Source organism: Camarhynchus parvulus, chromosome 4, assembly GCF_901933205.1.
Source record: "Camarhynchus parvulus chromosome 4, STF_HiC, whole genome shotgun sequence".
NCBI lineage: Eukaryota > Metazoa > Chordata > Aves > Passeriformes > Thraupidae > Camarhynchus > Camarhynchus parvulus.
In genome coordinates this window covers 33,398,670-33,423,211 of record NC_044574.1, presented here as the reverse complement: position 1 = coordinate 33,423,211, position 24,542 = coordinate 33,398,670, and the positions used below count along the sequence as shown (strand labels likewise).

The following is a 24,542-nucleotide window of genomic DNA, read 5'->3' as shown; positions in this document are numbered from 1 at the left end:
ACTCAAAAATGTTTGAATTTGGCAGCAATGTGGCTGTGAGCAAACGTTAATCTGTCTGATCAGTATATATCTAGCAACTGCGCTGTATTGAGCAAGTACATGGAGTTTGGATTTTCTTCCTTTGGTTTTAGCTCAGTGATTTTTCTCAATGGTAACCAAAGTCAAGTAATTTATAGCTTGTGAACCTCACAAAAAGGGTTCATTTACAACCATATTCTGCATCTTGTGACACCAAATGGAGTGTGTGTTCTTCTATATGACTACAAAAGATTTTAGGGCAGCGATCAGAAACGTGTTCTGCTCATTAATGTTTTTACAGTAGCTGCCTTAAAAGAGCTACAGTTTCCTAGAGCAAGTCATTCAGAATTCAACTACGCTCTTCGAGTTTAATAGGTTGAGCTCTTTGAGTTCCTCTACCTCCTCCTGATTGATGGTTTGTTTCTTCTTTTAATACAAAATTCAGTAAAATTTCCCACAGTGAAAAGGGTCTTTTAATTATAAAACATCAGCGTGTGGGAATGATTCAATTTACACATCAGAAAAGCTCAGTTACTTGACCATAATTTATTTTTTGTGCTGATCATTTACAGACCACAGATTCTTCTTCCTCTGGCCTCCTCCCCTTCTCACTTTCTCTCATTCTATGTAAAAGAATAAAAATCTCAATACCCTGTGAAAGGCTTTAGATATTGTATCACTTAGTCATCAGAACTAGAGGCTTCATTATCAGACTTTTTTCTACCAGCTTTTATCCCTTTCTCATTTCCTAGATATATTTAATTTAAGTGTGTTCTGTAATTGCTGAGTAATACAGTTTTTTCTTGTATCTGATGAAAGGTTGGCATAGGTAAGGAGGGGTATGGTATCTCACTCATGAAACTGTGAGATAAGAGGTATTGCCAGAAAAAGATATTTGCAGTTCCAGTGTTGCATATTAAACAACCGACTGGCTCTTTTTTTTTTTTCCTGGTTTGTTTTGTTGGGGTTTTTTTAAGTATTAACAAATTAATATTGAAATAAAGGTCTGGAAGGGATGGAGAATTTTCATGTTTCCGTGTACTTCCTCTATGCTGTATTAGTCATCCTTATTGTTTTATTGTCAGAATGTAGCTTAGGACTTGCATTGGTAGGTAGAACAGCTTTTACTAACGAAGCTTTGTAGGTTCTAAATGTTATTTTCCTAGCAAAATCAGTAAAGTTAATCTTACTTTGTGCTTATTATGGCCATAAGAGCAATAAGCACTAAAAATGTCCAGAATACCATTTATACAAATATTTTTAAATCTACTTACAGATATGTTCTTAAATTTGTTTTGGTTTGAACCAAATGTGGTTTGTGACCATGTGTTATTAGATTAGATTATGCTCACTTCAGAATGAAAAGTACATGTAGAGAATTGCAGGTATGCATCATTTGTTTTAGGTTGTATATATAATTCTGGTTCAGCTGAATACTTAAGAGTATTTGTTGGTTGGTTATTTGTTACTGTAGACATATGATCTACACTACTGAAATACATTGCTTTAATTGTTTGCTTTTTTAACATTTAATTTCATCTGTTTTCCACTTTGGAAGGGATGTATAAATGGTACTCTAATATAATATGTGAAATTTGGGAGCAGCAGTCATATCTTTTAATTGTTTTCAGATATTTGAAGGTGCCTCTCCTTTACCCTGGAATAAGTACTTAAACTAAAATAGCCAACACAAATTTGTGTTATGTAATGTTCTTCTGAGAGAGAAACTAAAAGACTATTTTCATAATATCTGTACCTGCTGCTGTTTGGAATTGCTTTTATGTAGAAGCACAAATGTATCCCTGGATTAGATCTGAAAGCCAAAACTAGCACGTTTTTGTGAAATGGACCAATGCAAGATGTTCTCTTCCATTGTCCACTTGGTTACATTACAGGTTAAAGGAATCCAGTTTGATTTTTAAAAATCCAAATATCCCCTACTGCAGCTTTCTCTAATTGACCTGTAACTTACTGTATCCTGCTGAGTAAAGGGAATAATCTTTACCATATGAGGACAGCAATATAGGCATGCATCTTAACACTAAGTAAACTCATTTTTATTTTCAGAAGATAATTTTAATATTTTTTATGATCCCCAAGGAAGTACCAGGCCATTGTATCTTCCATCTGACTGGCATACTCTGCTGAATGAATGCTCACATACAAGATCTCACAAATACTTATATGGAAGATGGATTGTACTTCTCTTGCACAGAGCTAGCATAAGATATATATAGTTATGCTGTGATTTCGTTCATTCTTTTTGTTTGTTTGTCTGAATATAATTGAACTCCTTTCTTCTTCTTCATCAGTGCACCTGAAGCCATGAATAGGTAATGGCTTCAAATGATTTCCAAGGCTGGTGCACTATTGAAACATTGTGTGTCCTGAATGATGTGACCAACCCCTCAGTACTCCTGCTGCTGGTGCAGCAGCTGTCCTGTGATGATGCACCTAGTTCTTCTTGGGCTTCTTTTGGTACTTCCTATAATAAGTTCCAGCTCTGTTTCATTGGCCAAGTAGGCTCTGTAGCATTAGTCCCAGTAAGTCTGTGTTTCTGCAGTTGTCAGCAGTTCCCAATAGTGTAACTCCTCAGCAGAAACCTCAACTATAGGGATTTTTAAAAAGTCCTGCAATTTTTAATATGTTCAAATCCCTGCTCTTCCAGAAAATTCTTATGAGCATTTACTACAGTAAATAGTAAGCTAAAACAAATAACTCTGTACAAAACATTACTTTAAAGTCTTTCTTCACAGTTTTTATCATTACTTTTTTTGTAATCATTTATCTTCAACTTCTCTTTGGCTTAAATATTAGCATTTTGTATTAATTCTATTCAGGACAGTCAAATGGTGTTGTATGTTGTGTTAAAGATTAAATTTTTAGTAGAGATTTAGATATTTTATAGATGTTCTAATGATAAAGTTTTATGGCAGAAGTTATTATTGGCACAACCTTTCTTTCTTTGTTTTCCTTTCATGACAATGTACATGAGTGTTGAGTGTCTGTTAGGATTGCAATGTTCTCACCCCAATACAAAGAGCTTATGGTTTCCACTGTGTTGTATAAGTTTTTGGACATCCATGGAATTTTTCCTTTAGTAGGTAAGGATTACAGCGACTTACTGTCTCCTGTTGTAACCTAGCTCTGTCTGTGCACTAAATATTGCAGCATCCCAGTTCCTTGCATTGTTGATAAGAGAACCAGAGGTGAATTCCCAGCTGATAGTAGGCCCATCTCCCTGGTGGTACTACTTTATTATTTTGTTTTGTGGTTTGCATTGTGGGTTTTGTTCTACAGTTAACCATCTCCGTGATTCCTGAACATTGCTGTAAAGTTTTTGCCAGACTACCTATATTTATGAGCTGTAGAAAGGCATGCCTGGGGAAATAATTTTTTCAAGTTGTCCTCAAAAAAAAACCAGGTATCATATTCAGTCTTTTTAACTGTCATCTTCTCACGGCAATCAGTCAGTCACCATGTCACTGGATGGATGTTGTTATATTTTTGCACATTTATATCATCTTTGCACAAAACTGAACTGCTTGGTATATGAATAGCAAATGTGAGAAATTATTTGTCAAACAAAAAAAAGTCTTAGCTGTGGTTAGGAAATGGTTGAAGAAGAGTTTGAAATCTTTGCCATCAAAGCTGAGGTCCTCCTCTGAAGGCCTGAGATGCAAATCAAGTTCAGCCTGAGAGTCTCACAGGCCTGAATCCCTGAACATAATTACCTTTCTGAACACACTACTTCTCATTCTACCCATTCAAAATCCAAGATGGGATTAGTGATGGTGCTAGTTTCTATCTTTATAAAAGAATTTCCTTGAAAGTGGAAAAACTTCTATATCCTCAAATTCTGAGCTGTAGGAGGATCATGATTTAGCTTAGTGCTTTGTGTAAATACTTTAGGAAATATGGGTTGGAGCCCAGATTCTCCTCTGCTGGTGAGATTCCACCATGTCAAGGGAAATTTTTCTAACATTCTTAGTCATGGGGAATTTGGTGTACCTCCAGTGCACAGCCCCTGTTGAAAACCTCTCCTTGAGATGTATTCATTTATTAATTCAATCTCTCAAGCCAAAGAAGATATTCAAGCTATTAAATTTTAATCTGTTATCATCACAATCACCATCATATTTTTAATCAGAAGTGGCCAGAGATGTTTGATCAGTAACAAGCTTAATTTTTTCAGGTTATTAAGCAGTTCCTGAACATGTCTAGCTTAACCTGTTTAACAGCAGAATAAAATAAAGAGATTCCTCTTTTGTAAAACTCATGTGGAAACCAGCTGCTAAAATGCATTTTGCCATAAAATCAAGATCCTGAGCCTCTTGGGATTGGAGCAGAAAGTAGATATTAGCCCTTACTCTTGAGCCTCGGCACAACCTGCTGGCATAGCCACAAGCAAGAGACAGTAGCTGCAGAGATAGTGCTGTTTCACCAGGACAGGGATGCCCCAATGCATACAGGCCATTAAGTGACTCACTGTGAACTATTCTGGGAACTATATCCACTGCAGATGTGGTGCTTAAGGATGCGGTTTAGTGGTGGGCTTGGCAGAGCTGGGTTAACAGCTGGACTTGATGATCTTAAAGGTCTTTTTCAGTCTAAATGATACTGTAATTCTCTTTTTTTTCCTTCTTCTTCTTAAAACATGAACACTTGCTTTTTTCCTGAGGAACCATTTCCATCTTTATTCGTAGGATTCTCCTTTGATGTATTAGCAGAGATAACAGGCAAAGGAAACTCTGAAGGTTCCCTTCCAGAGTACAGAGCAGTGGGGAAAAGCACTGTGCCTAGGGAAGTGCTGCATCAGCACAATCCAGGATTTTCAGTACTGCCTTTTAGGACCTTTTACTGTTTGGCAAAATTTGATTTTAATTCAATGCTTGTTGGCATTAATAGAGATGTCATTCAGTCCAGGATCAGAGAATAAATATCCCAGGTGCAAAAATCTAGAAAAAGAAAATACTGTCGTTGCCCTTCTGTAAAAAATTTATACCAACTGGATAGTAAAACAGTATGTTTTACTTTCTATGTATAAAATTCTGCATTTTTTTCAGAAAAAATGTTTACAGTTGAATAGAACTTGAGGTTTGTCATATATTATGAATGCAGTTGAACTAATTAGGGCATGGGTGTTTTGTGCAGTGTACTAGATAAAAAAGAGCAATTCTTTTCAAGCCAATGAACTATTGTTTCAAAAAAGCATTTTGTTTTCCTTCGAGAGACTAAAATCTTTCTTGTGGTTTGTTATGGCTCTTTGAGCAACTTTTAAGGCTAATTTGTGATAGATTCTGTACTGTGATTTTTTGTATTTAGTCTATTGAAACCATCTAACTTGAATAGCCCAAGGGAGCTAAGTCAGGAAGCATAGAAATCAAGAAAACCTGGTACTTTAAGCTGAACCAGAAGCTAGTAGAATTCCATTTTTGTTGAAAGAAGTGAGTATTTTTCTTGAAAGAAAAAAAGACTTTATGTTTTCCCCCAGAATTCTGATCCTGTCTTAATAAATTGTGATTTCTTTATGTTTTGTGTAAAATACAAAACAACAATTTTTGATTTTTTCAATGTAATTTAATAATGTCTATAGGAAAGGGTAGAGTTTTCTAAGAGGGAAATTTGACCTCCAGATTAACTCTGAAGAAATTTGCGCCATATTCTTCATTTAACAGTGGTAGGGAAGGACATTTTCATCCATGCTATACTTCTGAGTTGATGGCAAACTGGTCTCAGGTTCAGATATCAGTTCAGATATTGAGAAGAGGCTTTGCACTGGCTCAGTGTGCTTGAGGCTACTGCACAAATTATGTTGTTCACAACGTTCATTTTAACATTATAGTCAGACAAGCAGAAAGGTGAACAGAAGCTTTATGGATGTCAGTAAGGTGGTGATTGATCTGATTTCCCCTTTAATAGAGAAAAGCAAATAAGGAGAGATCATTTGAATAACACAAGTCAATGAACCAGATGAAACTCGCTAGAAATTAGGGAAATGGTTCGGTTGTGTTGAGACTACCCAACAATTTTTCAGCAGTATATAAATTAAGTACCAGAATCCAGATGTACAAACTCCCATGTTAAAATTGTAATGCACTTGATAATAGTTGTGTCAGACGCTACAAAACAGTGTACAATATATGCTAATTTCTTAATTTGTTATGAACCAGTCACATGGGTAATGTTTTTGTATGAAGTTAGGGATCTTCAACAAGGTCCTACTGAGTTTTGGGGAAGTCCCCAAAAATTGCAACTCCAGCACATGTGAAGCTCAATGCGACTACACAGTTTGATTACAATTTGAGTTTTTAAAGTGGAACTTTGATACATAGTATTTCACACCCCGGTTGTCAGCAACAATGTTAACTATGCTGTTTTTAAAAGAAAAAAATAAATAAAGTGAAGGATTGTATTCCCCTGGTCTGCTCACTGTGCAGTTGATGAAAGTAGTTATGAGTTTAGTGATTGAGGCTGAACCTGCCGTAAGAGGCAATACAAGCTACGTTCCACAAATATCTAAAAATAGTGTAACCATGCCTGAGTATGGAAGCTCCCGGTGTGATTTTGGCAAGTATTTCTGTTACTGAATATGTATCTGTCATGTGGGAAAAATGGTCTAATCTCAGCTGTAAATGCTGAGAATTACATGTCACTTCCCTTCAAGCAATAGATGCTCTTTTGTCTATCTAGATTTTGTTATATTTTTTTCACAATAATACCTAACAGTGCACTATGTCATTAAAATATCAAAATCCAGTAAGTCAGCTGGCAATAAATAGAAAAATAGAGATCCATAGCAAAGATTAGTGATCTCTAAAAGTGGCTTATGGGTCCTAGTGGGATTCCTCCTTTTTTAACAACAAAGTGCAGAGTGAAAGAATATGCACAGCTTACTTTGTCTTTCTATTTCTTTTGATCTGAAAGAACAATCAGATAGGGCTGATTTCTGAAGACAGTTCAGAATGAACAGATCTCAGTTGCCCCCAGTGATAACCATCATTGTCAACAGGAGGCATTCCAGGTACTGACACTAGAGCCTTAAATGTTCAGATACTGAACATTTTATCTTTTGTTTTAAAAACTACTGCTGGGAACTCTCTTTATAGAATGCAGTGGATGATAAGTATTTAGAAGAAGAATGAACCCTGAAGGAGAATAAAGCTCAAGCCTCAGAGACCATCACTGAACACCAGAAGGACAGAATAATTTAAGGTTATAGTGGAGAATTTCATGCACACGGAAAACCTGAAGCTGTGAAAAATGGGATGATAGAACTCAGGAGTTACAGTCTATAAAATGAAAATTAAAATTATTCAAAGACCCTGGCCCTAATGGGCTTTTGTCCAGGTTAGTGAACGTTCTGTCAGAGTTCAGCAACACTAAGTGCCTTTTCATAGGGAAGGCTCAGAACTGCAATCTTTTGCAATGATGATAATCAAATGTGAGGAGGCTGGATTACACCAGTATGCAGAAATGGTAATAGGTGCCTTCTGTAAGCCATATCACTTAGAAGTGCCATCAGTCCCTGCGCACACAATCTTCAGCTCTCAATCTTTGAAGAAAATATTGACTTTTGACAGGGTGTGACAACTTGGTTTTACATGACTCAGGTACGTTGTACACTGAGCAAGGCACAATGCCAGGCAGTTGCTATGAAAACTGATTGTTTACTAATGTAAAAATGATAATATTTTTCTAGTTTAAGGGTAATAACACCTCACCTGCTGTACAATGCTGCTGATTTTTTTTAATTAGTAGTTAACTACCTAAGTTAGTGGTAGCTTAACAAACATCAAAAATATAAAAAATATACTATTATCATTAATCAAGGATAACTAACTTTGAATGAGCAGATGCTAATGAATTAATGGTCAGAGGTTGTTTTTTGTGCCTATCACTGCTACTGCAAAATACTTGTTATTCTTAATCTATTCCTCTTTCAAATAATTTACTCTGCCTACTAAACCTGGATACTGAATCTAAACACATTGGCTCCTGTCCCCCCCTCTGGTGCCAATGTTGCTTTCATGGGTTTTGGATGAAGGCCTTTGTCAGTTTTTACCCTCATAAGTGGAGAAGAGTTAAATTTCAGAGGGTTTCCAAATAGGAGCTCTATTAGCATATGTGTCCCACTGGTGCATATGCTATATGGAGTTATAGAGATTGAGTCAAACCATACTGTTATTTCTGAGCATGTGGGCAACATTTCTTTTGTTTAAATCTATGGAAGCCTTGAAATTATATAACTTTTACAAGTATTTGGCCAGACTTGAGTAGAAGGTAGTGAATTTTGTAGTCCAGTAGAGTTTATCAGTGTTGATAGACCAAATTCAGGTGCTGATGAGTTGATGACCAGGTTTATTATGAATGTCTGTGAGAAATAAAAAAGATAAATCAAAACACATATTTGAAAGTCACAGTCATTGAGAAGTAGAACTAAAGGTCTCTCCTCTTCTTCCTCCCTCCAGTACCTGGATTTGTTCCTTCATCCTTGCACCAGTTTCTACTCATGGGAGAAATGCATGGCTTTTAGGGCACATTCAGTGTGTCTCCTTGGGTTGGCTCTACCTAAAGCCACTCTTGAGGCCACACTGCCCAGTTTCCTAAGCACACAGGAATGCCTGTTTTTTCCCCAGACTTCCTTGGTTGGTAAGTTACTGCCGGTTCTGACCTGCAAGGAAAATGCAGTTCCGTAACTTTCACATATATCCCTCAAAATTGACGGGAGTGTTTCTGCAGGCAGATCAGAGCAAGTCAAGTTATGAAGCACCAGATTACTTTTGGGAATTCCGTGTGTGTCTCTTTGGCATTCATTTTTCTATCACCCAGCGGTGGTATCTGTCAGGTAACGTTCCAGGAACACAGGTGTAAACAAAGAGTTGTACGCAATGGGAACGTAATTACTTGGCACACTGCACAAAAAATGTTGCAATGATGGCAGGTGTGGAGTATGATTTCTCATTTATGTATCTTGAAACAATTTTTTCAAATGCAAATGTAATGTACCAGGTGCAAAAGTAAAACGAATAATCGCTTTGGCTTGATGTGTTTTTCAGGGCAGTTTCTAAATAGATGTGCATGAAGGCAATTGAAAATACGGTATAGAAAACATGTTGGGAATACCTGTACACTTTAAGGTGGGTTCTAGGTTACATAGAATTCAATTTGTGATGGTGAAACACATTTTAAAGAGAAGCACCTGAACTGTAAATCTGAAGAGACTGTTCTCTTTAAATAAGCATAATCCAAATTTAAGCCAGCTGGGACTTTTTGAATTTTGACAAGATTTGTGTTTATTGAGAAGATAAACCATTATGCTGGTGTTCTCTGCTGCTAGCAAACATGCACCATTAGGTAACTGGACATTGAAACTGCACTGAGGACTTATATAAAACCAGAGAGCATCTTGCTCTTAAAATACATAGAGCAAAAACCTGCTGCAAAAACTCTTCCATATTTCCCCCCACCCAAAATGCCAAAGCTCTCTTCATGTAGCAAGTTTTTATCAGTGGCCCTGATCTGAAAGCCCACCTTGCTGATCTTTTTTCATAACTGCAAAGCCTGTATATTGCTTTAATTTTTATGTTAAGTTATACAGTGTTGACATATTCTGTAGCCCTTCTATGACAGGGCAATATGAATACCTCTCTTTCCATGCCTACCAAAGAAATCATTGGGGTTAAATGACAGGGCTCTACCAGTGATTTGCCTGTCACAGAGAACTGTAAATTGCAGCCTGTCTCCAGGATAGTGTTTAGACATTCTGAGATTAATGGTTTTGCATAGGCATTTTGGACTTCAAATGATTTTGAGATAAGCTCCATCAAGAAGATGCTTCCAGTTAGAACTCAACTGAAAGTGCTTTGCATTTCAGCTATGTTTATATGTAACTTTGTTGGTACAGAACAGACAGAATCTGATGTAAAACCAAAATGGTGTCTCATATGTTCCAGACTACATAAAAATTTTCAACTCCAGTTTAACTCTTTGTGACAGATTTCTTTTTTATGGTAGCTCTTAACACTTTCACATAACAGCACTGAGACATCTTATTTACTTGACTGAGCAAATCATATCTTTTCTCTTGCAGGAGCGTAGCTAGGAAGGAAGGTCTGTATCCTAAATTTAGGGAAGAGGAAACTAAGGTGTATTAATCTCCTAGGAAATCCATTTAAGAATGTGATAATTCATTCACTTTTCAGAATCTGAATTAGCAATTGATATGTGTTCTGCAGCAAATGAGATGTTATAATTCAGGAACTCTAACTTTAGACAAAGGTAATAATATGATTTCTTTTTTGTTTAATGGGGAAATGAGAAAATGTTTGTCAGAAAAAAATGTAATGAAAGCAGGCATTCCTTTTTCATGCATTCTGTAGTCTCCTGATTAAAAAAAATATATGTAAAAACCCCCACCATTTATTATTTTTAATTGGTTTTCAGCTCTTCTAATAGGTACTGTATGGTTTCAGTAGAATAGTACAGAGTCAGATGCCACAGCAGTGGTGGAGCCATGGCAGAACAAACATTATGGACTAAATATTTCTGTCTTAAGTAACCTGAAGTTCCTCTATGCTACCTCTCCCCCTGGACTAAGAAAGACAATCTCTTATTACTTAAGCAGGCTTTTTAAAAAGATATATTGTATTATTGACCATATATACACCACCAAACTCTGACAATGTGCAGACCCCTTGTGTGACCTGAGTAGGAATTTTCCTGTTAGATGGCACCCTGTGTCTGCCCTGTTCACCTTAGGATCACTGCAGTTACATAACATCAGGTTTCTTAGTCATATCATGTGATTAGAGGAGAATTAGAAGGTCTTTTCAGGAAAAAAATATAAAAGCTCTTTTTTGCAAAATGGTATGCAGATTTGTTCAAACATTTACAGAAAAGTCTTCATGATTTTTTCATTTCAGTGTTTAAGTTTTTACATATAATGTCTGTGAGTCTTGTTTAAAATATTTGTGATTGAAACACTGATTATGATATAAAGAAGGCTGAGATAAAAACAGATGGATCTGAATATCAGGTTGGAAGTTTATTAATTTAATATACCAAATATTAGATGGCGTCTGTGCAGGAAGTTGCAGGACTCCTTCCATAACATCTCACAGCAGATGCATAGTGTCTTCAGCCAGCCTGCCAGTGATTTGAATGCTCTTTCTGCCCTGTGTCAGGTAAATAACATAGAACCTGGTCACTACAGGTAACAAAGACCTCACACTGCTGAAGTACCAGTATCCACTAGGAGAGTGCATGAAAATTCCCATGTATGGGAGCAAAACAAGTGGAAATTTTTTTAGTGGGCACAGGCCTCAGCCTCCTAGTGACTGATTAGCAGCCATACTCTTTAAAAGCCATTAAAAAAATAATTTCTTCCATGCCTATGTAAGACAGCCAGATCCAAACCACACCAAACTGAAATCAGTCTGGGTGTGACAACTGGATAGAGCTACAAGGCTCAAGGACAGAGCTCCTGCAGCAGCATTATAGTTCAGAGTTTATGTAACAACTATAAGTGAGGGGCTCCTGAAGCCTTAGGGTGAAGTTTAGATGATGAATGCAGGAAATTAATGTATAAGCCTCTATTTCCCTTTGTCAGAGAGGAGAAGCCATCTTTCAGGAGAAATCAGTTTTGTGTTACTCAGTAACATGCATGATTTTCTCCTTTAGAGATTGAGTTGCTCGCATAATGAGGTAACCTGCAATTACCTTCACTTGCTGAAAACTGGATAAGCAAGTGAGTATTTCAGTTTAAAAAAAAAAACCAAAACAAACAGCCCAGAACTCCAACATCATATATTAGTGTCAAAATAATTCAACTGTAATAGCTTAACTTGTTTGTTTTGATGCAGCTATGGAGTGTCTTTGCACCTTTATTTTTTTTTAACAACCAGAGCTGAAGTTCACAAAAACTATAAAGCACTAATGAGTGTATGTAAAAAATCCTATTCTGAATGTGATTAGTGCATGCCCCTTGCTAATGTCAGCAGTTATTTTTAGTGGAGAGCATTTGTAAGATCTGGCAGAGAACTCTTGAAATGTCAGGAGGGTAAGAGGAAGCATAGCAGAAGCCAAATACATAGATAAATATGTTAGAGGTTTTTAATACTAAGTCCATCATTTTTTAAAAGACAAGATGCAGCTGTCTTGAAAGTGACATGGTGGATCATAGTTCCCCTCACAAGTCATAGGTATTGTGCAGACATGACGTAATTCTTTGAATTTTAGAAAGAAGTTTGATTTCCTTATAAAAGAGCTTGTTCTCCCTTTCCCGTCTTGTTTGCAGACAGGTGATTGGTAAGCAGCATTTTTCACTCTACTTCTAACTGTGCGTTACAATTATGTAATTTCTTTCTGACAGAAAGATCATCAAGATTTGCCTCAAAATACTTAAGATTTATATTCTGTTTTACATACCAAAAAATGTACCCATTCAAACCCTCCTGGAAGCTGTAAAGGGAAGGGCAGTTCTTTTATAACATTGTTCCAGAGCTCAGGAACATTTTATCATTTTATTTGATACAGTAATACCTGCTTCTTGCAAGGTATACTTTATTAACAGTATTTTCACGTTGAAATATGGGTCAGATTTGTATGTAGCACTATTTCAAGCACATCTTTCATCTCATGAGGATTCTCATTTTCTGTGCTGTTTCTAATAACTTATTATATATTTCTATTTGCATAAAGCCAGGAAAGCTGCTGAGTTGTTATTGGTGCAAAACTTGATACCTCTTAAGATGAAATAATTTAGCTTTTCAGTAGTGCAGGAATAGCACTTTCCTCTTTGATAAACATTGTGCTCATAGATTTCATGTCATCCAAGCTCATTTTCACTTACACATTATGCAGAGTTTTTTACTGGATGGGTGTTTTTTGAAAGTCTCCTAGGTAGTTCCCATTGTAAAGTGAGTCCTGTGTCCTCTACACTTAATCAGTTCAGGTGTCTTTGCATCAGAAGTCTGTCCTCAGAAATCGCTCTGAATCCCTACAATTGTTAAGGTCTCTTTAGACAGACTCGAGGCATCAGGGTCACCAGGAACAGAAAGCCTCCAAATACCTTCCTAGTACCCTTTTCTCATTGGCTATGGAAAACCCGCAGAACTATACTATTTTACAGATGTTACATGCTTCATTGGTTTGCAGGAAAGGTAATTTTTACCCTTTGAAAGTAGATCAGGTTATGGAAAATTGCATTTAGATTTGAAGATAGAATGGACCATCCAGGTAAACAAATGACACATTAATGGCCAAGAAAACCAACTCTAAGTCCTCTTCAATTGTAGTGCCTGTTCTGAGAATTAAAATATAGGATTTATTGATAGTCCGATTTATTTCTGCTTAAAATAGAAATGACAGGACCGTGGTGGAAAATGAAAAAGAATAACTTAAGTTTATTAATGTAGTCAGCAATTTTAAATGTGAAGCATTTTTATTGTTTTAAAGTAATTTTTAGAGTGATTTTTTAAGTTCTCTTAAAAATATACAGAAATTTAAAATTCTGCTTGCTGCCAAAATATGGAGAATTTGAATAAAAACAAATAGGTAAGTAAGGTCAGTAAAAAAGATTAAAGGACACTATCAAATTTTAGCACATCCAGAATTTGACCTAATATATTTTATATATGCTCTGAGCCTGATAATCCTGGCAAAATTAAAATTCCAATGCAAATAAAAATTATTAGTTATGCAGCCAGATCACATTAATGCAATTTCTTTTTTGTGTTTGCCGGCAAATTGCCTTTTTCTATTACTTCTTGCTTGTGCTAAATACTTCAATACATAAATACAATGTTCTGAAGCCTTTTTAAGACTGACTTTATTTTGCTCTACTACAGTAATACAGCAGGCAAACAGTTAGAAGACTTGTATGTTCCCAAAGTCTAATATTATGAAAATTTATGTGCAAATTCCATTAGATTTTGTGAATTTATTTTAAAGATTTATTTCAAAATAGTGTTTCTTTTGTTTATATAATTACTCTGTGAAATTTCAGCTATTTAATATCAAAATCTTTGGATAAATGCTGGTTTGGGTTTAAAGCTGTATGAGCTGAAAAGAGGGGGGGAGAAAAAACACAAGACCACTTCTTTTTGTTGCATTTTATTCATACAGAATATTACGAATTTTATTGTTGATGAAGCTAAGAATGAGAGAAGATAGATGTCAGAATGCAGATCCTTTTGTATTGGTGTGAAAGAAAAATGGCTCCCATAAAAAATAAATAAGCTTGGAACTATAAAAATATTGAATATAAAAACATTTTTTTGTGAGAGAATAGGAACTTATATTTTTTAATGGGGAATGGATAATGGTATAAGAGTGATTGAGAAATTGCTGATGTCAAAATACTTTTTCAAGAGAAATTACCATGAGGCAAAACTAGGGCAGGGTTCTGAAAAATTAAAAAAAAAAAGCAGCCTGAGTTTAGGCTCTAAGTCCAGATTGAAACTTCTTTTATTGTAGTGCTGATATTTGAAAAGTGCTTAACACTCAAGTTTTCCCATTGAGGTCAGTGGTTTAGAACAATAGAGTCCTAGAAACCAAGTGTGAATATAGGCACTGGAGGCTCCTATTTTTGTGATGCTTCATTAATATCTTGATAAATAGCACAGTACAAAAGAAGCTAAGACAATCTGTAGAGGAAGGATTTGTTGCAGGGGAGAGCTGGGATCTTCATCTGAATCCATGGAGAACCCAGAACAAGAGGCTTTAGAAGATTTCAAGTTGGCGTTAGCAAGATCTAGTTACCAGGAAGGAAAGAAGAAGACTGTCACTTTTCAAAAGGAGTGGTCTTGAAAAATATATCAGAGATTAATTAAGGGAACCACAAGTGTTGAAATGAGACAGAAAACCAGTTCAGGGTGTGCTAGAGTCTGGAGAAAGAAGACTAGAGTGAGGAAGCCAAAGAGAATGAAAGAAAACTCATAGTGGGAAAAACCTGACCAGTATGCAGTGTTCATATGAAGGCAGAATTTGTTCTCAAAAAAATGCTGGTTTAGCACACTACTGTTTGCCTACACATTTTGAGTGCTCTGTGGGCCACGATTGCAAAATACAAATATTGTTGAGATACATATCTGTGATGTGAATACATAGTATTGTAAGGAAATGAGAGACTTAGGGCTATGAATCTCCTCTTTTTTTGTTCCATATGGCATTCCTGATCTTTACTTGACCAAGTAAGTAATAAATATATCTTACAATAACTTGAATAAATTCAAAAAAGTCAGGAAAGGCTTTGGAATTTTTTATACATAAATTTGCGGAATTTCTCGTGTACCATTTTGCGGTTCATCAGATCGGCTTTCAAGGCACTTGGCCCACACTAATCTTTGAACCCAACAGAAAAACACTGCTGGTGCAGTTGTATTGCAGAACAATTATTGCTAGCAAGCTGGATATTTTGGTTTTTCTGAGGGAGTTCAGAAATTGCTTATAGCTTGGTAACAAAACAATTGAATATTATTATAATGTTGTATAGCTTGTCAAACAAAAGGCATGCCATATCATTTTAATTTCCCAAAAGAATCAAAATTTTGAGACTCTGAGAATGTATTTGTCCACCTCATCTACCTGCTCTGCTACTCATTACAATCTTCAGTGTAACTATGCTTCTGTTGATTTTGTGGAACTAGAAAAATATGCTTCAAGAAAATGTAATAGGCAGTAGTCAGGTTTCTTCTGAGATGTCAAATACCTACTTTATTATAGTAAGAAAGTGACAGTCAATTTAAACCAGAATTTATTGAGAACATTAAGAGCTGGAAGGGCTTTGGCTAATCACTGTAATGTCCTCAACAAATGGTAAATGAAAGCATGAGGAAATTGAGTTAACACAAGTTAAAAGTTCACATACTTACCGAATTATATTAAAAACCCTATAACCTAATTAAATTATCTAAAACTACTCATTTCAGTCTGTCCTGTTATTCTAGTGAATGCATATGATGATATTTTCTTAGATGTGTAACAGTTGACAGCTTCAGCATGAGTCAGATAAAAAGCCAATGAACAAGATCAAAGGATTAATTATTTACAAATCTGCAATATTCTGAATAGTTATACTTAATGATGAAAAGAATTTTGCATTGATGCTTCTTTATATACTTCAAATTTTTAATTTAAAAGATCAGTATTGTCCAAATTTAAATACATGGATAGAATGCATCCATTTATCTTCCTCTATGGAATTTTCTGGGGGAAATGCAAGAGAGGGTGAAAGTAGTGTGCAGGATGTATTTGTCTAGAGTTGTGTATTTCAGGTATGCTGACTGCAAAAGCTGTATTTTAGCTGGTTTTGTACCATCGTAATGCTTAACAAAGATCCTCTAAATGCCTACATTTTACAGTAAGATACAACATTAAGGATCATGTTTTCTGAGTTTTTATATTAACTTACAGGAGAAAAACCTTACAATTCCTTTACTTTGGTTTTAAAGTAAAGGAAGAAAATTCCTTCACTAGTATAGCTGCAAATTTTCTGCAGTTCCTCTGCACGGATTCAAGTTTTATTGAAAATAATGGGCAAATAAACTTTGGTTTGTGCTTTGACCTTATTGCTTAAGAATTTGTACTTGAAAGCGATAGACAGATCTTTGTGAGAAATTTGACTCAGTAGTGAGATAGCAGCATGTACATGAAGTATCATTCTCAATTCTAGCAGCACAGAGGACATTTTCAAGAGAAAAAATTTGTATAGTGGATATCAGATTTTATTTTTTCAATTTGTAGAGTTTTTCACTGTATATATTTGCTGGCTCTTTTTCCCTGAAATGAGAAAATCATGCAGATACAACTCATCCTTTGGCTGACCACAGAGAACAGAGCCACCATTTGAATACCTTTTCCTTGTACAACTCAGGTGCTACAGAGGAGTCATCTCTGTCATGTAACACACGAATGTGTAAGGACAGTCACTGAGGATGGCACAAGAAAGAGACAGTTCTCACCTCTAGGTGAGATATAAGAGATAAATAAGAGATAGTGTGCCTGTAATAAAATATCAAGGTGGCATTCCAACAACATTCAAATTAGATGTATCCCGTAGGAAGTTCCACATTTTATTTTACCTTGAGATATGTTCTCAGCAAAGAATGTTTGCTAAAAGAGAAAAGCAAATGTATAAATGAGATTGTTCTCCCACCATTAGATAAATAATTATTTTATTAAGTGAGAGGAGCTGTCCACTCCTATTTTAAGTGCTTGTCTACCAAAAAGAAAGGATACCATTGATTGTTTATTGCTGACACCAAGATGAAAGAAATTTTTTCTGTTTGGCTCCCTGATGATTAGTTTAGCATTAAGGCTTACTGAAAAAGAAATGAAAAGCATTACCTTTTTTTTCCCCTTTAAGTTTTTCATACTTTTTCTCCATTAAAAACAAAGAAACTTAAAGTGTATTATATGTAATACATAATATGTATTTGGAATAAGTAATATTTTATTTCTGTGTAGCAGAGAACTGCTAGTTTTAAAACTGTTTTTCACACACAAATAGACCACCACCAAATAGACAAATACATTAGAACAAACTACACTATAGATAGTATACTTCAGCATTTCTGGGAAACCTAAAAGCAGCTTTAGGGAAACCTATGAAAATAAGGTTAAGTTTACCTCTAGTAAATACAGAAAGAGCTTAATTTAAAATTGAGATATTTATATATATTTGAAACAGAAAAAATCCCATCAATTTATCAGTCAGAAGTGAATGAAAAGGAAGTGTCTCCTGGAGACCAGCTCAGAAAGCCTGCTACAGTCTGAGATGATGACCAAACCTGGAGCAACTTTCCAATCTGTAGTGTAATCTAAAAGCATGAAGAATTATTCCAGTGAAATATCACTTGGGAGTGGTTTTTTTTTCTTTCAATATGAATTGCAAAGTGTTGTTTTAACAAATGAGAAGAAGGAAAGGATAATAAGTTATAACTCTGAAGTGCTGTCTGAAATCCCAGCATTTGTAATAGGTAATCAAATTGCCTTCACTTTGGTGGTGAGCTGCCCATCCTTGGTGATGAATGCCGTGTATCTGTCGCTCCTGAGCCATCTCTGTGCCAAGGTTCAGTATCCAGAGAAATCAATGTGCTTGTCCTGATGGAAAGCTGGGCTAATGGCTAATTGCCACGGAGGAAAATTCAAAAACTCAAAATTCTTTATGTGGCTCTCGAGTAAAAATAGAAACTTGCTTTAAAACTGTTTCACAAAAGACATGTGTAGATATTTCTAGTGGGATTTCCCAAGGTCTTTTATAGTAGTAATTTTTCTTTAGATTGTCTGACTGTAGGTCAAAAATCCTTTCACCTTCCCCACAGTGGCATATGTGCTGTACCTCTTTGTGCTTTTACAATGTTATGCAACTGCTTTTGCTGCTGCAAATACCATGTAACACGGAGAAAAACATCTATTCTAATACATAGCTTATATTAAAGCAATAGGACATAGTATGTCAGACTTCTCCAAAATAAATTCTAATAATGGCTTACATAAAAATGGAAGTGTTTGTTTCTGTTAGCTCTGAATTTAAGTGTTGCAGGATCTATAAGTATCTCTGATTGCTGCATAGGCATTCATCATGCTGAAATGATTTGCCATGCCCAAACAAGCTTAAACAATATGAAATTTTAAAGATACTTCTGTAAGCTCATTCTTTAATTTTAGTAAAATAATGAAAAGCATATATTACTGTAGTTTGCAAAGCACTGAAATGCAATTCATATGAAATGTTTATTTTCCACACATGTGTGGTAAGGTTGTATGTGGAATTAAAAGCTGTTCCTTTTTTTTTCATATTTTTTCCAATTTTATATATTTTGCAATAAGATGCATGAAGCTGTTAAAATTTGACCAAACTTTCTAGACTTTATCAACATTTTAGGCCACCTAATATACAAATATTTAATACTGCACATACTCAACATGAGTTAAATAGAAATATTTGTTGTCAACAGGCAACAGTGAAACAAGTAAAAATTTGAATATACCTCTGTGTGTGTTCAGATAACAGATGAAATTAAAATAAGAAAATTACACAACAAACTGGAGAAAGGCCCAAAATTTTAGTAGGTTAATAGAAAATTTTAGCATAATGAGAACAAAGTAAACATAAATTAATTTTTTGATGGCTGTACTCTAACAAAGGAAAACTATTGCACCATTATTTATTAAAATCACGTTACACCAAACTGAATTTTATTTATTAATTTTCTAACTGCCTTTTAGAAACCTTTTTACTATCCAAAATTAAACATTCAATCTTGTCTTAATTTTTCTCAGAAACAAAATAATTTGGTTTTGTAAAGGACTAAACCACTTCTGGATCCTTTAGTAAAGGATCCAGAACCACTTCTATAATACTGAGTACTGCAATTAGTTTGATATGACAATTTCTTTTTTTATATATTATATTACATTTCTCTGTTAATAGAATCTATTTTCAGGCATTGTCAGGTTGCTCTCTGTGTGTTTCCATTCAGATAACATGTGGCTTCCCAAATAACCATCTCATCAAATGGCTTTTCTTTATTTTTTTTTTAATTAATATAGCTTTATGTTGTTCTCTTTTTTTTTTACAGCACTTCTCTCATCCCTAGAGTGCTCTTCTCCTCCCACTTGCCTATATGCAGTTACTAGGATTAAGAGTTTATTCTCTGTTGATGTAGAGTTATTCAGGCATATGAAATCCCTGCTTTTTTTCTTTTTTAATTAATAAATATTCAAGGGAAAGTTATTTGGGTCTGAGGAGTTTTTGGCTTTTTTTTTTTCCCTGAAAGTACATCTAACATTGAAACACATAATTTATATGGATTTACACTGGGAATTAAATGATGAACTACCACTTCTGCTTTGGGAATTTCTGTAAGAACATTCTAGGGGTTTGGCTAATAAATTCAATTACCTAGCTGTAGTGACAGGAATGCAGAGCACTGCATATGCAAAAATTCCTCTGATTTATAAAAATAAGTATGCAGTCTGAGATGTTTATCTGCACAGATTTACCTGACAGATCTATATATTTCTGCTTCTTATATGGGCCTTCTTGTGGGACTCAGGATTCTGCAGCACTTAGGTAACAAACTGGAAGCTTTTTAAGCCTAGGGACTGCACTATTGATATCTGAACATATTTTCTTTTTGTTCTAAATATACCACTGTTTTTTTAAAATAAACCCATTTTTCAAGTAGTAAACATCTGTCCTTATGTTGTCACTTTGAGATGACAGAGTCTGAAGAGATGTTACTGAAATAAGTTCTTTGTTAACATATAATGCCACCGCTGCTATCTGTGTGCAGTAACACATTGCAGAGGGTGTTTGGTTCTCAAAATAAATGCAGGTGCCTGTTAAGCACTGCACCCTTTAAGTCCTGTAAGTTCTGAGTGTGTAGTGTGGCAGTGTGCTGTAGCTGCAGACGATATTAATGAAGAATGGAAGCTGAGAAATAGCCGCTCTCATTCTTTGCCCAGCCCCCTACGCGTTAAATCCATTAGTATGGATAGATCAGCATTCATAAACAAGGAGGACAAAACAGCTCTCAATGCAGGGACAGTTTTGTGTGACCTTGGCTAAGATGAACTTGTACTTGGTCACTGTGATGCTCCAAGCTGACCTCTGCAGCACTGCTCAATCTGATGGAACCATAGAGAAATATCACCAGTGCTCTACGCACAACTCCAGCAGCTGATCTGTAGCAGAAAGAAATGTTGAGTTTCTCTGTTTGTATATCATTATGCTGGTTGCAAAAGAACTTCATCCAGGGATCTCCAGTGTAAATCTATAGCAAATTACTTGTCAGGGTCATTAGGGAAAGGGTGCCATTTATTGCTTTGTAATAAAAATGAGTACTTTTGTGCTGTGATATGCATAAAGACAATACTGAATCAGGATCCAAATTGTTTCTGGACATCCACCAGAAGAATTATTTTTAATTCTTAAGGCTCAATGTAGTCCCAAAAGATTTCAGCATCTAAAGAATTATTCATCTCCTGATCAAGTTTATACTCCAAGACACTGAGAAATTGCTTGGAGATTGAACACTATACTCCTGATGCATTACAGGTCTGCTGAGAACAGTGTTTTCATTAGTTTTGAGAGCTGCAAAACTTTCAGAACTCTTTTTCTTCCCCTAGTCTGTGGTTGGGAGGGGGAAAAAAGGGCATAGAGAGCATTATTGGTTTAATTAATTCCCAAGACTGCACAAATGAAGCTTTAAGTGTAGCTTCCCCATATACCATTTTATCTTTTTATTTTCTGTGTGATACTCCACAGCCAGACAGAGGGATTATGAATGTCCCAGAAAAGTGATAAAAGCATTCTTGCATTTTGGTGTGTGTACAGCAGTAAAAATGACCATAGTTACAGTGTGTTAATGCTTCAAATCACAGATGGTTCTTGAAACTCATGAAGTAATTAATACTGCAGAAGAAGGCTGTAAAGGAGGCAAGTACTAATTTTGAAGTGATGTTTAAATAATCTTTGCGTAAAGGTGCAGGCAGTGTATAGTGAGCCTAAGAACAGGGCTGAGTGTGATCCTCTAAGGCTGAAATTTGAGTGCTAGCCTCACTCCTTCCCCAAAACTGTTGCACATATAGAGCTACTCTAGCAATTTTAAAACCCTACATTCTAGTTATGCTTCTCTGAGTACATGATTTTTGTATACAGCCTAAGAGAGCTTGTTTGTGGTTAAAGAGTCTTTGACAACCCTGCACTTCAGAGATTCCCAAGTTTTCCAGGAATTGCATTTCCAGTTTCACCCAAGTCCTAGCCTGTACCTTTTTTTTTTTCCCTCCACTACAGTTGAATTTGCCTTTGGTTTTGCTGCACCCCCTCCGTGTTCCTAGTGTTGCTATTGTTGGCTCATATGGGAAATATGGACATAGTCCTACTTCATATTGCAGTGAAAACTTAAACCATGACCTTTCTGGAGCATGAGAGAAATCCTGCTGTATTGGTAACAATCAGTCTGTCACTAGGCAATATAGCTGGGCTCTGAAGAAATTTCCCTGTGTGTGTTTTCCCTCTTATGCATTATTAATATTGCTTTTTAGATCCAATCTAGTTTCTTCTCTTTTTTTTTTTCCAATACTTCTGTTTACTTTCCTATCTGGACTCTAGCTAGCTGCTTTGGCTGGCTGATGGAGACTTCTGTACAGAAACTCATCATCTCAGCAGGATAATTTACTGTTCCTGAAGCACCATCTCTGCTGCAGGAGGAAGGGTAGTGCCCTTCCCTGGGTTGAGTCAGCAACAGCTGTGATAAATACTTTCCAAATGAAAATATTTTTTATATATCTTCAAGTGCTAAAATTAATCTAAATTGCAAAAGACAAATCCATATCTAAAGGAAAGAAGTGAAATGTCATTAACATTGATGAAGTGAGACTCAGATAAATTTGGGTATTCTGTATCCTTTTCATTCTGTTCCAATCTGCTGAAAAATCTTAGTCCTGTTGTGGAGGTAAATATATAACTCATACCACAAATGAATCAAGCCAAAATGAAACACTTTGTTAATTTTAATCCATTTTTAATTAAAACCATGTTAACTTCATGAATACTGCCTCAAAATAATTTCTCAGTATTTCTCTCTTCACTGTTTCTACTATATGCTGGCTTTACAACAAAAAAATGATCAGCAAATCATTTGATCACATCTAGGCAAGAATGTGACTGAAGAGATTCATTCTGGATGCCTTGAGAGAGGTTCTTATTCACAAAATGAATTGTAATGTATGTTAACCCCAACCACTGTCATGTTCTGAATGATACTAGATGTTACCTTAGTAAGTCTGGGGCCTGAAATATTTTAAGTCAATACTGCCAAAAAATAAGAGGGAAACTGGAATTGTCGAGGAAGAAACAAATGTGAGTTCTAGCTCATCTCATTTGTCTGATTGCTATTTCCTTGAGTGTACAAACCTAGTATTTAACCTGGTTAAGTAGAGACAACCATATATTTATGGGTAACAAAGTTCTTGTGTTAATGGAATGCAACAGATGAAATTTAAAAACACTACTCTAAGCAAGAGAGTAGAGATTGGTATACTGTATGTTAATCAGCTGGAGTACAGCCCCTGGCTCTCTTATTTGTAACTGAAGTGTCCCAGTGCCTGTGTCCAGCTTCCCAGCTCTTCAGGAATAAATCTTCTGCCTTACAGATGATAAACTGCTGATCTCCCTTTCTTTGGGTAATCCCTATGACTAAGGCCTTAGTGCCTCTCTGAAAACACACTCCCTCTTGAAGCTGGTTCCTTGGCACTAAGAACTTCATAAGTATTATTTTACAATTAGGAATGTAGTTATATAGAAGTAAAATATTAGCCTGTTTATAATATGAGGAAGGCATAAAAAATGTTATTATATTTCATAATTCTTTTTACATCCTTATCTTAATTCCTTACTATGCAAAACACACATCCTTTTCTGCCCATTGTGTTGTTTCTGGTAGCAATTACACCAACTTAGTGTCTGTCAGGTGGAGAAAGCTGATTGTCTTTTGAGCAACAGCACACCATAGGTAGTTTGAATTAGGATATTTCAATAATGGTACAGCTGTGCCACCAAGCTGAAGTATGTCACCTTGGTAACATGCTTAGTTTTCATCAGCATTAGATCCCTGATTCACTCCTGAGCCCAGTTTTAGCTGATTTTTGAGCACAGTCCACTATGGCACAAGATCCAGATTTCTCCTTGTGCTTCAAATAACCTGTGTTCTTGTCATACCTAAATTAGTAATGCAAGTACCACAGTGTCCACATTAGAATAGGATATTATTCTAGAATTATTCTCCTTTTTCAGCCCATAGGTTCATACAATTTTCTGAAGGGTCTTCTAAGACTAATAGAGGTCTTCTTCATTCAGAAGGAACCTCCAGTATTTTTTTCATGGTGCACACTTGTATGAAAAATTGCTTCAGTCTTTCCAATACAACAATGAAAAGAGATTGCAGACAGATCAGATAATATGTGTATCTTTAGCTATCACTTTTATAGCTTTTCTTTTTAAAAAATGTATAAATTGTATACAGGATATTTTTTAAATATCACAGTTTTATTTAGAGGGAAATTAATAAGAAATTTTAAAATCATCACTGCATCAGTAAGATCAAACCTTTTTTTAAAAGTAATTTGCAATTTTTAATTAATCTCTATTCTTTAAATGATATTTTTCCAGTCAGTCTTTTTACCTAAGAACTTTGAATATTATCAGTTCAATTGGATAAAGCATGTGTATTTCCACATGGTCGTATTAATACAGGAATATAGGAGGTATATATTATGTAAAAGTAGGATTTCTTTATGTAAAATGTCTGCATTAATGAACTTGTATCTAGAGTACAGGAATATGGTATTTCTTCATTTGGAAATTATTATGTAGGACTCTGGCATTAAAAGAGGCTTGATTAAAAGAAAGAATCTAATGCAATTTTAAGTTTTGTTATGATACCAAGCAAATAATTTCAACTAGATGTTAGCCTTTCACAAAACTAAGGAACATGTGGGAGCTACCAAGTCCA

General features: G+C 35.4%; 1 protein-coding gene across 18 annotated transcripts in view; it reads left to right on the top strand.

Annotated features, from left to right (window-relative positions):
• Positions 1-24,542, top strand: part of TENM3 (teneurin transmembrane protein 3) — a 1,284,378-nt gene that overhangs the window by 832,298 nt on the left and 427,538 nt on the right. The window contains exon 1 of one of the 18 annotated variants that reach the window (XM_030947672.1): positions 9,140-9,158. The exons of the other annotated variants lie outside the window; for them this stretch is intronic. The gene's annotated coding sequence lies outside the window, so the exon portion shown is untranslated. Of the gene's footprint in view, positions 1-9,139; positions 9,159-24,542 lie in introns of those variants that run through there. 18 annotated transcript variants of the gene reach the window in all.